At 42.8% G+C, this 17299-nt stretch overlaps 1 protein-coding gene across 1 annotated transcript in view; it reads right to left on the reverse strand.

Annotated features, from left to right (window-relative positions):
- The window catches only part of KMT2E (lysine methyltransferase 2E (inactive)), a gene marked incomplete in the record, with an annotated part of 3388239 nt that overhangs the window by 2836445 nt on the left and 534495 nt on the right, over positions 1-17299 (reverse strand).

A 17299-nucleotide genomic window follows, 5' to 3' on the forward strand; every position in this document is an offset into this window, starting at 1 on the left:
GATTCTGCATCCTAGAAAGACAATGTCTTGTGTAGGATTTGGAATGGATTTGGGCAAGTTTATGAGGAATCCCAAGGACTGCAGCAGGAGCAAAAAGTCATCTGGTAAAGGCTGAAGACACAGCCAGAGGCATCTCCTCAATACAGAGGTAGAGGCAGATGACCTGGCAAATGCCTCTGATGCATCATATGTACACCATAGGGAATGCTTCTTGACTTCGGAAATGAGCCCAAGCAAGGAAGACAGGGATGCCTTTGCAGAGCAGTCAGGGATCTCATTAAGATCCTTAGAAGCTTTGTCCAGTAATGCCAAGGAGTACTTGGCCATGTGCGACTGGTAATTTGTAGCCCTAAAGGCTAGAGTAACTGAAGTGTACATCTTCTTCCCCCATGTCTCCATGGCCTTGCTGTCTTTATCATCAGTGGTAGTGGGGAGACGTTTGGTAGCCCTGTCAGTGGAAATGGTTGCTGGGTCAGTTGGAGGGCATTTTAAAAGAAATTTGTCTGCATCAGGTACTCTACACTACCGGTCTGCCCGTCTTGGGGCAGGTGGCTGGGAGTCGGGGTTTAAACATGCTGCTGCAAAAGCATCCAGAAAGCAGGCTGGACAGGAGAACAGGGGCCGGGTTAAAATATTCCATCTGGATCAAATCGTACAATAGTTTCTGTTGCTCAGACATGTCTGAGCAGTCCCATTTGAAATGTTCTCTAATAACATTAACACTGTCCCCAAAGGTAAGGTCTTCCACAGGGGAGTCAGGCTCAGCAGATGCTTCTTCTGGGGATCCATACCTCAGAAGGGAAGATATTTGTGAAGAATAGGACAAGGAGTCCTCGGAGGAGTCAAACATTGCTTCCTCAGCAGTCTCCGTCAGAACAGGCCTGGGACTCAGAAGAGGTGGAGCAGCATGAAGGAGGTCAAATGTAGGCTTAAGGGCCAGGAAGGGACTTTGAAGGCCTTCCAGTCTGGCAAAGCATCAGGGGTTGAAGCGACATGCTTTGTCTTTTGTTTTTTCTTTGCAGTTCTAACCTGTGTCCGGCTGTCTGTTGACCTTGAGGAAACAGCAGGATCAGCAGAGGCCTGCTCCGAAGTGCCCATCTCTGAAGCTGGTTCTCCCCTGGTGTCTGAATCAGTTGCCCAGATATCCTCCCTGGATGTGTCGTCCGCTCTGGATTTTGCAGCCACCTGGTAGGTACTCGCTTTATCCGGTGTGGTGGATGCCGGTTCCTCGGCCAAGCTAACGGTGGTCACAGGCCGGGAATCAGTGGAAGTGGATGGCCTCATGGGCTTGGCCCTCTTCCTAAGTGGTTCAGATGGGGCGTCAGTAGCGGCTTCCATTCCGAGAGCGATCTGCCTAAGACGCTGGTTTTCGAGATATAGGTCAAGGGCCTGAAGTCTGTGACGAAGGGTCTTGAGGACAAACAACTTAAAAATGGAGCAGTTTTTATAATAGTGATCCCTACTCAAACAAGAGAGACACTACTGGTCGTGGGTGTCCGTGGGGAATCTGGCGACCACACTTGCACTTTTTTTCTTACCAGACATTAACAGACTATATCAATTACAAAGGACTGAAGAAAATCCCCAACGGGGTACTTATCTTAATGAGAAACTGATCCAACATCCGCGAGTAGCAGGAACACCTGACGTACGCCTGGCGGCTGAAACGTTCTGAGGACTGGTGCGTGCAGAGTTCACTTTTAGGGACCACGTACCAGCCTACATGCCAGATGTCAGACGCACCAACAGGGACTGAAATAGATTTGGAAACCTGGCCGAACAAGCTGATGGGAAGAAGGGTAAACCCATTAGTGAATACTGCAACATTGGAATAGAACATCTGATTTATTTACTTTTTTTTTAACTGAATACCGGATCTGAACTGCCTAGACATTGTATGGCCGTTTTAGGCTTACTTCTGGTGGCTGCCAAAAAAGCAATTACTAGACAATGGAAGTCAAAATCTAAACCAACTACATATAAGTACTGAATATTTGTAATAGTGATAAAAGAACAGGAAGTGGGATCTTAAGAAAAGGGTAGGAGGAGTAAATTACATAAAAAAAAAAAATTAAAACTGCTGGAACAATACAGGCAGAAAAGTGTTTTGGAGGAGAAGACTAGGTTTAAGAGAAAGCAGTGATTTAACAATGTATGTAATGTTGCTTGATTACATGATACACAATGTATGCGAGTATAGGCGGTTTGTAAATGTGAACATGATAATATAGTTTGATTACTTTTTGATAAAGGTAAGTATGCCTATGTCACACGTGATAATTCAATAAAGTTGCTTAAAAATATACTGTTTATCACAGACATCACAGCATTTGACAAAAAATAAACTATTGTTCAAGGTTTTCCCAAAAGGGAACTTATCTGCCCAGCAACTGAAAGACCATTTAGTTGACTGCCAACCTCTGAAGCCCACAACAGGAGCACTCACCAATTTCAGCAAGGAAGTACTGAAGCTTTTAGCAGCCTGGGCACGTGTGTCAAAAGAGCCCGCAGCATTGGAAAATTGGCCAGCTGTTGTACCTTTTGTCAGGATATAGCCCCTAAAACTAAGGTCACCGCAACAGTGATTATGGATGAACACCTATCGATACACATTTTAGAGGCACGGTGGTGCAGAGATTAGTGTTGTCACCTCACAGCAAGAGGTTCTCCCGTTCGATTCTCGGCTAGAGCGCCGTCTGTGTGAAGTTTGCATGTCCTCCCCGCAGTCAAGTGACGTTAAAGACATGCAGGTAGGTGCGAGCGTGAATGGGCGTGCCTTCTTTGAAGGTTGGGCGTCAGGCTGGCAACTCGGCACCATAAAAATCCACTGCCAATCATGAGTGGACCGGAGTTCCGCTGTGGAGACCCCTAACCGGGAAAAGCCGAAAGACTTTTTAGACCTGTCGGTATACATTTAGGCAATGCAAAGATGTTCACACTCTGATTAGAATGAAGAATGGAAGATCAACAGACTGTTTTGGGTTGAAGTCATTAACAGCCTTTGCCACAAAAAGAAGGGTTGGTATGAGGCACTAAACTATCCTTACAAAACAAAAAGCATGCAGTATTTGACACAGTGCCAGAAACTAATTAACATAAGAAAAATCATTTTCTAAAAAAATGCTCGAGTTCATCCTTTGTTTAAATGGATGGAGTCAATTGTTCCAGCACAAAACTGAGAGGTCAAATTGGGATGAGCTGTGGGCATGGAGGTCTGAAGAGACTTTCCTCAAGAACATCTAATGTTGTTTTGTCTTTTCGGCTTTTCCCGGTTAGGGGTTGCCATAGCGGAACTCCGGTCTGCTAATGATTGGCAGTAGATTTTTATGGTGCCAAGTTGCCAGCCAGACGCCCAACCTTCAGCGAAGGCATGCCCATTCACGCATGTCTTTCGGAGGCCACTCGACTGCGGGGTGGACATGCAGACTCCACACAGAAGGCACTCCAGCTGAGAATCGAACAGGAGAACCTCTTGCTGTGAGGCAACAATGCTACCGCTGTACCACCGCAGATGAACATCTAATACACGTTTAAATAATGCAGGACTGCACACTGCTACAAAGGCTCAGAAAGGGCACTGCTATGCCTTAGCTTCAACAAGCTTAAGTCTGAATGGAAGTTTTGTTTTCAGCTCAGTATTCTCAAAATTCTTCAGCAAACTGGACATCTCATTTATGGTCTCATTCTAGAAGCATAAGATATGGGCCTGTTTCAATCCCTTCCTTTGTGATTATTTCTCAATTCTTTAAGTAAAAAGATGAAAGCATCAATGTCATCCAAGATTACTTTTGCAGTGTGCAGGTTGACTTTGCTTTCTCAGTCTATTTTTGGTGTGGATTTCTATTTTCTCTTGGAATTTGTACGCAGAATCATAAGACCTTGTCAATTCTCCTCAAGGCGATCTAGTGAATCTAAGTATTTTAATTTACTTTTGAGTGAATTGCACTTGTTTTTATGTAAATTTAATGAATGCTACATTTGCACAAATTTTCTACTTTTAGAGTACAAAACAATGGTCAAACAGCTACAAAAGGAACAGCTCTGGCTAGTAATGGTTTCATTATATGGCAGTAATTCTGAATCTAAAGATGATGAAACAGTATACTTTTAAGTAGAAGAGGATTAGTATGTGTTCCACAATACAGACCAGTTCCCAGGTAACAGTAAAAGGGAGGGAAAAAAATCTTCCGTTACTGACAGTACTCTGGGTAAACCACACAACGGCTACAGATTTCAAAGTTATTTTACAGCTCCCTGACTTGTCTTTGGGTTCAGTTACCAGCTTTACAAATCAGGATAGCTACTACAAAAGTATGACAAAGTTTACATGGCTCCAATTTCATGAACTTGGTCTGGGATGGAAAACTTGCCTCAAATTTGGCTTTGGTAGACTATTTGCCCTCTTGAGTTGTTTAGTTTGATGAGAGTGCTTTTATCCTGCTGGGTGCTGCACCTCCTAACTTTTGCTATGATTTTCTTCCTCCTGTTATACAGCCTATTCATTTGGTGATTCCACCAGGGTGGCTTTTTTTTTTAATTAGTTCTGTACTTCTTCCTGGTGGGTACACAGATGTCTCTATGAAACTATTAACATGCTTGTACAGGGTTTCTATGAACAGTTCTGCATAGCCAGCAGTATTCCCATGGTTTATTGGGGCTTAATATTTTGCCAGGTTCTCACTTAATAGCAGGTGTTTAGCCTCAGAATAGTTCCTGACTATTCCACGTTTAGCTGGGGGTCCAAGTTTTATTTTTATTTCAAAGGAGACCATTTTGTGGTCTGACCTGACCAGGGAAGGCATTACTGAAGGGGGTGTGCAGCACTCTCCCATATTAGTGAGAACCAGATCCAGTATGGTTGCACTCCTGGCTGGTATACTGACTATCTGGGTCCAGGGTTCTTAATTTCAGAGAAATTATCCCAAGCCTTCCTTTGTTCATAGGCAGCCTAGACAGCCATCTAGGGGGCAAGAGGGCTTCTAGATTAGTTTTTCTAGACAAGCCTTCGTAGTGATCAAATGGTCAAAAAGATGGCTTTCCCTGACAAAATCTTCTTCTGACATTCAGCCACTCCTAGAAGCCAAAAATCCAAACAAAGAAACCAAAGAAAGCAACAAAAGCAACCAAAGGAGTAGTCTACACACAATTTATTCAATGAAGCGCTTTTCGTCCGATAAGTAACCAGGACTTCTTTAGATAAAAATGCCTAAAAACATCCCTACTTCAATGCAACTTCAAAAAAGTCACACGATCAAATTAGGGTAACAACTATACATTTCCCTCCAAAAATTTAACCCTCTTGTGTGCTTGAAAACATTTAAAATTACTTCAACTAGGAAAAAATAAAAAATTCAAAATATACAGCAGCACAACAATAAATTTCTGTAGTAGCTCTATAACAAGCTAAAGTGTTACCTTCACTCTGTTTTTATGTATATGTAGGCAAATACGTACCCTTTATCTTCAACTCTTCAGTTTTAAAAGACATAAAATAGAACAAACACATCTTGTTTAATCCTGGGTAGCAACAAGCATTTAAACATATTTGCAACATCAATTCAAGTTTTTCCAATAAGAACTGGGTCCACCCCTGATGTCCAGAGTAACTTGGTCAATGGCCCTGAATTTAAAAGCATGTGTTTGATTACAGGATGTCTGCCTAGCTAAGGCATTTTCAAGTTTGCCCCTGTTCATGCTATACACGTGTTCACAGACACGTTCTTTCAACTTACAGTCGGTCTTGCCAACGTAAAAAGCTGGGCAAGATTGACACTGGGCTAGGTACACAATCATCCTAGAATTACAGTAAAAATTTTTTAGTTGTAAAGTATCTTACATTTCTTATAATAAAGCTTTGGCCTGTATCCATGTATTTGCAAAATCTACACATTTCACACTTATACATGCCTCGGAGTCTTCTCTGAACAAGGATTGCTGTTTTCCAACAAATTCTTCAGGTTGCACCCCCTCCACAAAACTACTGAGGGGTGCTCCCCCAACTTGTTTAACAGGTCTTGGTCACCCATCAACAAGTTCCAATATTTGTTTAGAATGTTTTTGATGTCGAATGCATCTAACCTAAAAGTTATGATGAAACTCAATGAGAACTTGTTAGTCTTCGTAGGTGGCAAACTACATTGGTATTGCCATCACTTTGGTTTACTCAACCTGTGTGTCACTGTGCACTCTATTACTATTCAATAGTGGTTTATGAAAACCTCTTTCTTTTAGATTGTACTTATTCAGTTAACTCCAGAATCAGTGAATCAGGGTAAAGTACAGTTGTGTACACTTACCATAAATGTAGATGTTTGAGTGTATTCACCGTTACAGTCATCACATTAGGGTTATCTGCTTGCAGTAGCCCTCAGTCGGCCAGATTATCAAAGTCTTGGGTCCTGCGTCGGTTGCTGTCTCATCTTCTGTGACGTCAGGTAGTCAGGGTTATAAAGGATGCAGCCGACGCCATTACATCAGTTTTTCTTGCCCTGGATGTCAGGTGCCCCCCTAATGGGAAGCAATTTTATTTATATATATATATATATATATATATATATATATATATATATATATATATATATATATATATATACACACACACACACACACACACACACACACACACACACACACACAAGGTTACACCTCCAACAAAAAAGCAAATAAACCAAAAAGCTTTTAAGCATAGTAAAGGAGAGTAAAGGTATAGCCAAAAGAAGTCAGGGGGCTGGAGGAAGGATAACCAGGATCGCAACAGTGAATACACTCTAACATCTACATTTATGGAAAGTGTACACAACTGTACTATCTTCGTGTTTCACTGTTGCAGTCATCACATATGGGTAGATTCCCAAAGCTAAAGATGGGAGGAGGCATTTAGATAACATTAGGACCACCTATAAGGCCCTGCAAGACGGCAGTGGCAAAGCCAGCTCTGGATTTAGAGAAAATTGGTAAATGGCAATGCTTGGTGAAAGTATGTACAGAACTCTAGATAGCAGCTTCTAGGATGTCCCTGGTAGGTACACCTCTGAGAAAGGCTGTAGAGGTAGATGCAGCCCTGCTTGAATGGGGTATAATCCCCTGTGAGATAGGTTTTCCATGGTGCTTATAGCAAAAAAGAATGCAATGACCTATCCATTTAGAAATGATTTGCTTTGAAATAGCCTTCCCCCCTGCCCCTGTAGCAAATGCCACCAGCAGTTGTTCAGATTTCCTCCGAGGTTTAGTCCTGTCCAAGTAAAATCTAAGTTGTCTGTGCACATCTAAGGAGTGCAGTATCCTTTCCCCTTTCTTCTGTGGATTAGAAAAGAAGGTTGGCAACTGAATGGACCGATTAAGAGCCACACTGGATACCACCTTGGCATGAAGGAGGGATTGGTCCCGAGGGACATGCTGTCTGCATGAAATATGATGAAAGGCTCCACTGCCATAAGGGCATAAGTTCAGATACCCTTCTTGCTGAAGTAATTGCTAAAAGGAAGGCTGTTTTCCAAGAAAGTAATTTTAATTCTGCATTTGCAGCTGGCTCAAAAGGAGAAGAGTGAGTTTTTCCAATACAAAGTTAAGGTCCCAGGCTGGAGTTGGGGCTCTCCTGAATGTTCTTAAGTTTTTGGCCCCTCTGAGGAACTGCTTGAGCAGTGGATGAGAGAAGAGGGGTGGTTCTGTGTTGTAATGAGCTGAATCAACTGAGGTGTGAATTTTGATGGAGGAAAAAAGAAAGGCCCTTATGAAGCATCTCAGTTGCATATTGAAGAATCTGAGGTAAATTGAGTGGGCGCTGCTGTGCCCAGCCCTTTAGTTTGGTTCCAGGCACAGAATCTTCTCCATTTTTCAGCATAAGATTTTCTAGTACTAGGCCTCCTTGCCTTCAAAATGACACCCAACACTGGTTTGCTGAGGGATGGTAATGGAGAGATTAGGAAATTAGCCAGGCTGCCAGGGTCAGGATTTGAAGCTAAGGGTGCAGAATCTGGCTCTCCGGCTATGACAGCAGGGTAGGAGACTGAGGCAGGTTTTATGGAGTCAGCAGTGACAAACTGCGCAAGAGGGGGTACACCAGTGTTGGCGTGGCCAGTCTGGTGCAATCAGTACTGTCCTTGGTTTGTCCTGTTTGATCTTTAGTAGTACTCTGGAGAGGCAGAGGAGGAAAGGCATAAACTGATAGATTTTTCCAGCTGAAGGACAGAGCACCCACTTTCCAAGCTTGTCTGTGGGAGTCCTTGTGCAGAATATGTCCAATTGGTAGTTCTGGGGGGAGGCAAGCAGGTCTATATCTAGGCTCCCCCATTTCTTTATCAACATGTTGAAAATCTTTGGTTCCAGTTTCCACTCGTGTGGGTCCATGAGATTTCTGCTGAGTTCATCTGCCAGTGTATTTAGTTTTCCTGGCAGGAATTGAGCCTGTAGATGCACTTGGTAGCTCAAGGCTGTGTTCCACAGAGCCATGGCTAGTCTGCAGAGGGTATAAGAATGGTTACCCCCCTTGCTCGTTTATGTACCACATAACACTGGTGTTGTCCGTCCTTACCATTAATTTTCCAGGAAGAATGTGGTCCTTTAAAGGCTGTCAGAGCATTCTGTACAGCTAACATTTCTTTTTGATTGATATGCAGGTGCATTTAACTTGGGTTCCATTTGCCCTGAATGCACTTCCCCTGCCAAATGAGCCCCCCATGCATAGTCTGATGCATCTGTTAGGGTCTGGGCGGCAGGGGGTAGAGTGAATGGTAATCCCTTGTTTTGGTGGCAGGTCTCTGCCCACCAAAGGAACTCTAACTGTAAGAAAGGTATGATAGGAATCATTGTTTCTAGATCCTGAGAATGTTGACACCATAGGCCTTTTAGATACCATTGTAGTTTCCTCATATGCAGTCTTGCATATGGAATTAGCAGAATGAAGGCGGCCATGAACCCCAAGGCTTGCAATATTTGCCTTGCAGATAGCAGGGTTTTGTGGCCATTAGTTTGAAGTAAGTTGTCAAATGAATTTGTTTCTTTGGCGCGAGGAAAGCCATCTGGGAAGTTGTGTTCAAGCTTGCTCCCAGGAATATAATGTGTTAACAGGGTACCAAATTTGATATATTTTTTTTTTTGCCTGTAAAATGCGATGACTGGAGCTGTGAGGTATTTGAATACCCTGGGTGCAGTAGATAAACCAAAGGGCAGTGCAGTGAACTGATCTTCTGCAAGATTCCCTGATTGGGATGTGCAGGTAGGCCTCTTAAATCCAGTGTTGCCAGCCAGGCATCTTTGTCTAGCACAGGAAGTAACTAGTAAAGAGTTAGCATCCTGAATTTTGGAATCACCAAATAGGTGTTTAATATAGAAAGGTCCAGGATAGGACGCCAAGAGTTGTCTTTTCTGGGTACCAGGAAAAAGTCTCTAGTAGAAACCTTGTCCCTTTTTCCTCTTCTGGTACAGTTTGAATAGCCTTTATGCTTGAGAGAGAGAGTACTTGTTTTTGAGCCACTGCCCACTGATTTGGGGTTAGATCTGGTCAATCATTTGGGGTTGGTAATGTGTGGAAGTGAAATCTGTATCCTTGGGAAACTATATTTAAAACCCATTTGTCCTGGGTAATGAGTTCCCAGTTTTTTGCCTGCAGAGCAATCTTTCCCCCTACAGGAGCAGTTAGTTGAGAAGTGCTTGGAAGTTTTAAGGTTAAGTGATTGAGACAGTTTACCATAGGGTGGAGTCTTACTACTCCCCGATTTGGAAGTGGGAGCCTCCCACTGTTTAGTCCTGTGCGTACCCTGGGACTGCAGCCTGGGTGTTCTGCTGGTTCTGGGTTTGGACTGAGAAGCCCTGGAAGAGGCAGGAAAATACCAATTCTTGGAGGGCCAATACCTACTAAATCTTGGAGGTTGTACTTGTAAGAATTCTTTAACAGTTTGCATAGATTTAGCTTTTTCCTCAATCTTTTTAAGAACTTCTTCTGCTTTGTTGCCAAACAGGTGCCCCTGATTTAAGGAAGCATCCAGCAATTTTGCTTTAACATGATCTGGCAAAGATTGCTCCTTAAGCCAAGCATGTCTTTTAAGTACAGACTCCGTGACAGCAGCCCTGCAAGATGCCTCTAGTGAGTCAAAACCACATTGCACAGTATGTTTTCCAACCTGTTCAGCAGAATGCATTGAATCCTGTAAATCCTTATTTCCCGCACAGTCAGGAATCAACATAATTTTCTGTTTAAGAAAACCAATGATATGCTGTTGATACTTTAACATATGAAACTGGCAGTTTAAGGCCCTAATGGCCAAAGTTGCAGAAGTGTATACTTTCTTACCCCATCTATCCAGCGCCCTGGAGTCTCTGTGAGAGGGGGTAGGATTTTTGGCAGTAGTAGCCTTGATGCCCTTGAGTCCCTGTGAAATAGTTTCAGGATCCGCAGTAGGATTTTTAAAAGGAACTTGTGAGAGTCAGGGACCTTGTAATATCTATCAGGTTTTCTGGGAGCAGGAGGTAAACAGGGGCCAAGCTAGATTCAGAAAAGGTAACATCAAGAATGTCTAGTACAGGCGGGATAGATAAAGGCCTGTGCTGGGGCAGGAGTAAGAAATCTCTAAGCCTCTTTTTAGAATCAGAGTAATCCTGGCTTTCCCAGCGAAAGTGCTCCCTAAGAGTATGCAGGGTTTCACCAAAAGAGAAATCCTCTGGGGGGGCAGATAGAATAGAGTCCTCTACATCAGAATCCTCATAGGTGGATAAGGGTAAATCCTGGTCCTCAGAGGAAACGGACATTTCAGAATCCTGGTCAGACGTATCATAAGCAAATTCAGTCCTAGGTCTCTTAGACGCGGAAAGTTGGCTTCCCCTGATTAACGGCCAAGTGGTCTGGGCATAGGTTTTCTAGGCATAGTTCGAGTTTTAGGCCTAAAAGATGGCATCAGTTTAATATGCAATTCTGTAGGCTTGAATACACCCTCAGAAGCCAGTGCCTGCACAGCGGCTCCAGACCCATCCAAGGTAGAGACATCCACAGGTTCTTCAGTTGAAGCATCTCGCGGCATACCGGACTCAGAATGGGTCTCGGTAGAGGCCTGCAAATCTGAAGTAGCGGGTATCAGGGGCTGCGAAAGCACCTCGCTGAGTACCAACGAACTGGCATCTGGCTTAGGAGAAACGTGGGCGGCAGCTTTGGACCTAGACGGCCTGTCTCTGTCTTTATCTTCGCGTTTTTTTCGGAATGTTGGTAGTCGGATGGCTTACCGAAGATATATCTGGATAATTGAACCGAGTACCAAAATAATTAGAAGCGTAAATATACAGACGACGAATAGTTCGTTGCTTAAATAAGGCACAAACCAGACAGCGATTTACATCCTAATCAGGGCTAGACAAGGAATACAGTACGAATGAAAATCTTTGTGAGGTATTTGGTTTCCACAAGAAATACAATTAACTTTTACTGACATCGGTAGAGCAAGAAAAAGTTTCCCCAATGGGGTACTTAGCTTTAGTTGAAGTCTTCGGTTCTGAAACTCGAAAATGAAAATTTCAGGAGTCAGCGGACCGGCACTTAAAAACTGTTTCTGCTTCGGGAACTGCACGGCAAGATAGACTGATGTAATGGCGTCGGCTGCATGCTTTATACCCCTGACTACCTGACGTCACGGAAGATGAGACAGCAACCGACGCAGGACCCAAGACTTTGATAATCAGGCCGACTGAGGGCTACTGCAAGCAGATAACCCTAATGTGATGACTGCAACAGTGAAACACAAAGAACATCTCCTCCTGAGGAACATATCCCTGAATATTGAACATTCTTCCACAAATTCCTCCTCTACTGAAACCATCCTTGCTGCTCTTACAAGTTGGCCTTTGATAACTGACCGTTTCTAATGGTACGGGTGTGGGCTGGTATAATGCAAGAAGGCATTAGAGTAGGTATTTTTCCAGTAAATCTTAGATAAGAGTTTCACATTTTTCCCATGGATTCTATCTTTCCGCAGGTCTATGTCTAAGTATGCCATGTTGTCTTGGTGAAAAGTATAAGTAAATTGCAAAAAACTAGTTGCGTTGTTGAAATACTTTAATTCTAAAGCATCTCTTTCGCCTCCTTTAAGGACGATAAAAATGTCATCCAGGAAATGCGTGTAAAAATAAATCTGTGCATTAATTTCTCTCTTCTTTGTAATATAGTCTAACTCCCAATAAGCCATGACCAAGTGGGCAAAGCTTGCTCTACACGGTGAACCCATAAGCCACCCCGATTTTTTGTAAATAGATTTCATTATCAAAAATAATGTAATGGTTAGTCAAGATAACATCCAATAAAGTCTCGACTAATGTGACATCTGTTTGTGGTGCACCCCTCAATTTCAACATACGAGACCCATTTGATACCTTCTACTTGTGGAATTGGTGTGTATAAATCCTTAACGTCAACTGTTAGAAAGTTATACTCCTTTAAATTTGAGTTTGTTCAGTCTAGACAAAAAAAGACAGTCTTTACAAATCTGTGGTTCTTGATCAATGTATTTTTTCAGAATAGTGTCTGACTTTAGCACTAAAAAATAGATTGCCTGGCATCCACTAATGGCCTCAGGCAGTTTGACTAGACTTTTGTGGACTTTTGGGATGCCAAACAGAATAGGTGTTCTAGGAGCCAACATTGTTAGGTAGTTGTAAAGGTTCACATCTATAGTTGCTTCAGTGAATAAGTAATTGAAATATGACTTAATATTTCTGTAAGCTGTATTAAGTTAATTTAAACTAGCTTTATCGCAAGTCTCGGTCATGAATACCCATTTCATTACCTGCATATACATATTCGAATACATCAGTACCAGCCCACCCACCCCCACCCCCCTTGTCTGGTTTCATCAAACAGATTGGGAGTTTACGTAAATCATTCAAGGCTGCCCATTCAGATCTCGACACATTATAATTATTTCTGTGTATTGTTTGTTTTTCTCCTTATAAAGGAATCGGATGTCCATCTCACACATTCGGTCAAACAAAGCAATCAATGGGTGTGTAGGTGGGTTAAATGTACTGGGAATCTTAAAAGCAGAATCAGCCAAGTCATTATTACCAAGTAGTACAGCTAGATTGAGTTTCCTTATATACATTTTAAAATCCATTAAAGTCTTAGTAGTGTCTGCAAAACGTGCAGGCAAAAAAGTAAATCCCTTAGCTAATAGTTCAACCAACACAGGTTCAATCTCAAGTGTCTAATAATTATACACTTTAAAGTCACCACCTTCATTTTTAATAACAGTACAATTATTCTCTCTCTTTACTAAAAAACTGTTGTCAGAGAAAGTTGTTACCTCTTCCGTTTATTTATTTTACTTTATTTTACATTTGTTGACCAGGAGTAGTCTGCCTGAGCTACAAATAACCCTTTTCCAGCAGAGGTCTGAGGAGAAAAGCTCCACAGGATGATACAAACACAACAGCAACTACAGAGATAATTACAATATTTGCTGGTATTAACATTGCGCAAGTTACAAATATTCGTTTGTTCGCTCACTGAGTATTGTAATGGCGTTGTTTGTTCTGATGACCTGGGGTTGTGGCTGGTAGCTCTAGGACTCTGAAAATTTTGAACATACTCCTAGTTAGTTGTGGATGTTTGTTGGTGAACATTGTTCACATTAGTATTAGTGTTGTTACTCCAGTTATCGTTTAAATTGTCCCTAGTGGCTAGTGGTCTCTCGCTCCTTATTTGTTGTTCAGAGCTGTTCTGCTGTCTCACACCTGTCGTAGTCATGTCCGTAGTGCTTGCGTTACTTGGATTAGGAGAATGCACATAAGATCCTCCAATCGGATTCCACCCTAGATTTGATTCAGCCACTCCTATCCCTTGCCCAGATTCCTCTATCCCTCAGGCTGATTCTTCTTCCTGTCTGCCAACAGATAACCACGTCTGCTCAGGTCCCTTCCATTACCCAAAATGGTAATTTTATGGTCTGTAAGTCCCTTCCACCATTCTCAAAACTTCTTCGGTATCCTCCTAATTTGTCAGCCTCCACATTTTCCTTTGCTTCTTCAAGATCCGATTTTACAGGGAACCATCCAACCTGTCCCACTGTCTCACTTTGAGGGTGTGTGTCGTTGGTGAGCCAGTTGGCTACAAATGTGCTTAATTCCCAACTGGGAGGGTTTTCTCTACAAGACCTGCATGGGGGACAGTGTCAAATGGCTTGGCTAGTTCTAATAGGTGGTATGCACTGTATTTCCCTCGTCCAGGGCCTTGGTGACTTTCTCGGAGTCTGACATGTTTTAACATGCATGATCTACCTTCAAAGAATCCAAACTGGGTTGGGTCTGGAAATTACTTATGTCCTTGTTAAGATCCTTAACTATTCTTTCCACGGCCTCGCAGATGAAGCTAGTCAAGCTTATGGGCCTATAATGCTCATGGTCGGTTGATAGTCCCCCGCCCCCCTCGTGCAAAGGGATTACTGCTTCTGTCCTCCATTCTGCCATAATGCTGAAGAGCTAAATGCACATACACGCTAAGCAACCTTACATCTGCCAGCACAGCACAGGATCATATCACAAAAACTGCTGGATTGTTATTTGTGGAGAGGATGAATCCAACTAAAGAGCACTCAAGGAGGTTCTCCAATACTAGATTATCTTGTTCTCCTGCATCAGGTTTTTTTTTTTAGTACAAGCCATCTTGAAAGTGGACTGATTTTAAACTGTTACTGCACTCTTAACACATCTGCATTTCTTCCACTACGAAATGTATATTAACCTCCTTTAATACACAGTGTGGCTGTTGGGGGGGGGGGGGTTCCACCTTGGCTCTACAATCTCCTTTCCTACACAAGCCTCTGCAGTTTGGCATTCAATGGTTGTTGAAGTAGACTTGAGATTGAACCTGTGTTGGTTGAACTATTAGCTAAGGGATTGACTTTTTTGCCTGCACGTTTTGCAGACACCTACTAAGACTTTAATGGATTTTAAAATGTATATAAGGAAACTCAATCTAGCTGTACTACTTAGTAATAATGACTTGGCTGATTCTGCTTTTAAGATTCCCAATTCCAATCAGTAATGCAGCTTCTCCCACCCCTACTAACTTTTCCACTGCCACAACTGATAACAGAACCCTGTTGTTGTCAGGGCTGCAAGTTCTCCATAAAACACCAAGACCATGACCTCCTCTCCTAACTCTCCACAGGAGAGCCATTATCTACTCCACCGCAGTTCTAACCAGTCAAAAAAATGTTCATAACCTTCAAGGAATGTAGGCAGACTTACCAGTTTAAAAAAAGAAGACGGCAACGGTCTGACCAAGTATAAAAAAACTCCCCATTTTCTAAGGGATATGTCTCTGTATGCATTCCAACATCCAGTCTGCCCTTCCTCCATTTCATACTGCTTGCCAAACTTTACATTATCTGCAATGAACATACAAAAGCATCTTTTCACTGTTGGCTGCCCCTCCCCTTTATGCTGTACTACAGAGTAATCTGTGTGTTTTACTGCACTGCTTTACTTTTCTTTAGACTCAAACTCAAATGCCACATCTGATCATTTTTCTAGTGCTGCCTAGTCCCTTTTCATTTCCAACACCAACCCCCTCCCCCCAATTCAGAACAGCTTTTACAAGTTTTATGAATTATGTAAACAGATGTGAAATTTTACAGTTGCCAACAAGTTCTAATAACACAGTTGGCTTGGGTGACTGATGCAGCTGAAGGAATACAGGCGCATTCCCATACAAGGTGGGAAGGCATTCATCGGTGATGGTCCCTTATAAGGGATACGGTTCAAAGAGGGGAGTCGCCCTTGAACATAACTGGTGAAAAGCTGGTACTGCAAACAAGGGGGAAAAAACAAGATGAATGCGGAGATGGACTAGCCTTCAGGATCCACAAGCACACCAGTGATGCTGGAGCAAGTCGGGGGGGGGGGGGTGATGCATAGGGGCCAGGCCTGCAAAATGATGCTCCAAGGGGGACAGAAAAAAAAGGGGGTTTAATGACAGCTAACCACTTAAAATGCTGCTATGAAACAAGGGAACTTGAGAATGAAGCATAAAGGGCCCAGTCAACAGCAAATGGTGATTTTTATTTTATTTTTTTTTAAGAGCTTACCATGATAGTAGATGTCCTACTGATCACTGGTGCACTACTTTTAACAGATGGGAAACTGCAGCTGGTTCTGCCACAGGGTTTTTGTAGAGGTCTTGAGTTCTTAAGGAACTCTGTAGAACTTATCTGGCCTTTTTGGAGCAGGAGGCTGGGTATATGGAGCCGAAGAATTGCCCTGAAAGATGCCCAGTAAGCATCTAGCATTGGAGGAAATGGAAGAGGAGTAGAAGTGCCCATTTCTAATAAGTTACAGTATATCTCTCACCTCACACGCCTGTCTGAACTGCCATTCAAAGTGTTTCATCATGCTTTCTAAGGCTTCTCAAAAGAAGCTTCTTTTTGAGGGGGGGCTGGAGAAAATAACCCTCCCTCACCTGAGGAATTCTGTTCTGCAGAGTGTAACTGGGATCAGTAGTCAAAAGAAAGATCCAAATCCCTATCCAACTCCTCATCAGAGGAGGAAGAATTCAAAGCCTGTTTATGTGACATGGTTTTTGACAGCTGAGTCACAAAGGAAGGTGGCATCAGAGACATGACTGCCTTGAATAAACCCGGAGAAAAATCAATCCATTATTTCTCCCTGGACACAGAAGGGGACATCAGGTGTTAAGTTTTTGTTCCTTCTTTTTAGGGTTGACATCTGCCTGAATAAACTTAGGGGATTCTGAGCCTTGGTGTATTTTTATCAGGGAACTGGGAATCGCTTCCTGCAGAAGGATCTGAGGGATTCATCGAGGACCCTCCAGGATAATGAGTTGCGGTTCATCAGATGACTAGTCTGTAAACCAGCCTCCAAAGGGATTACAGCAGAGAGCTTGTGAGACGATGATTGGCTATCACATGTTCCACCAACTCAGCAGGTATGCCTGATTCTAAGACAATGGCAAGAGAAACCTCTCTAGGTCTCAGTTTTTTTCTGAGGTTGGAGGCCGATGTCTAGGCCTTCGAACATGTGGACTGTACCAAGTGTTTCAGACGGTGGGTCTCAAGGAAGGTATTAAGAGTGGATAATCTAGACCATAGGGTTTTTGGAACAAACAACTTGCAGATGGAGCAGGATTTATAGTTGTGTTCAGGGCCCAGACAGATACTAAGGACTCTGTACAGAATTGGTCTACCTCACTCACACTTACTTCTCCTTGCTGACATTAATTAGCGAAACAGTCAAAAGTTTAGTAGGACCGATCTCCAACAGGGCATTTATTTGATTTGACAAGTGAAGCTACAGTACAAGCAAC

This window comes from Protopterus annectens, chromosome 11.part0, assembly GCF_019279795.1.
Source record: "Protopterus annectens isolate FY-2018-M chromosome 11.part0, PAN1.0, whole genome shotgun sequence".
Lineage (NCBI taxonomy): Eukaryota > Metazoa > Chordata > Ceratodontiformes > Protopteridae > Protopterus > Protopterus annectens.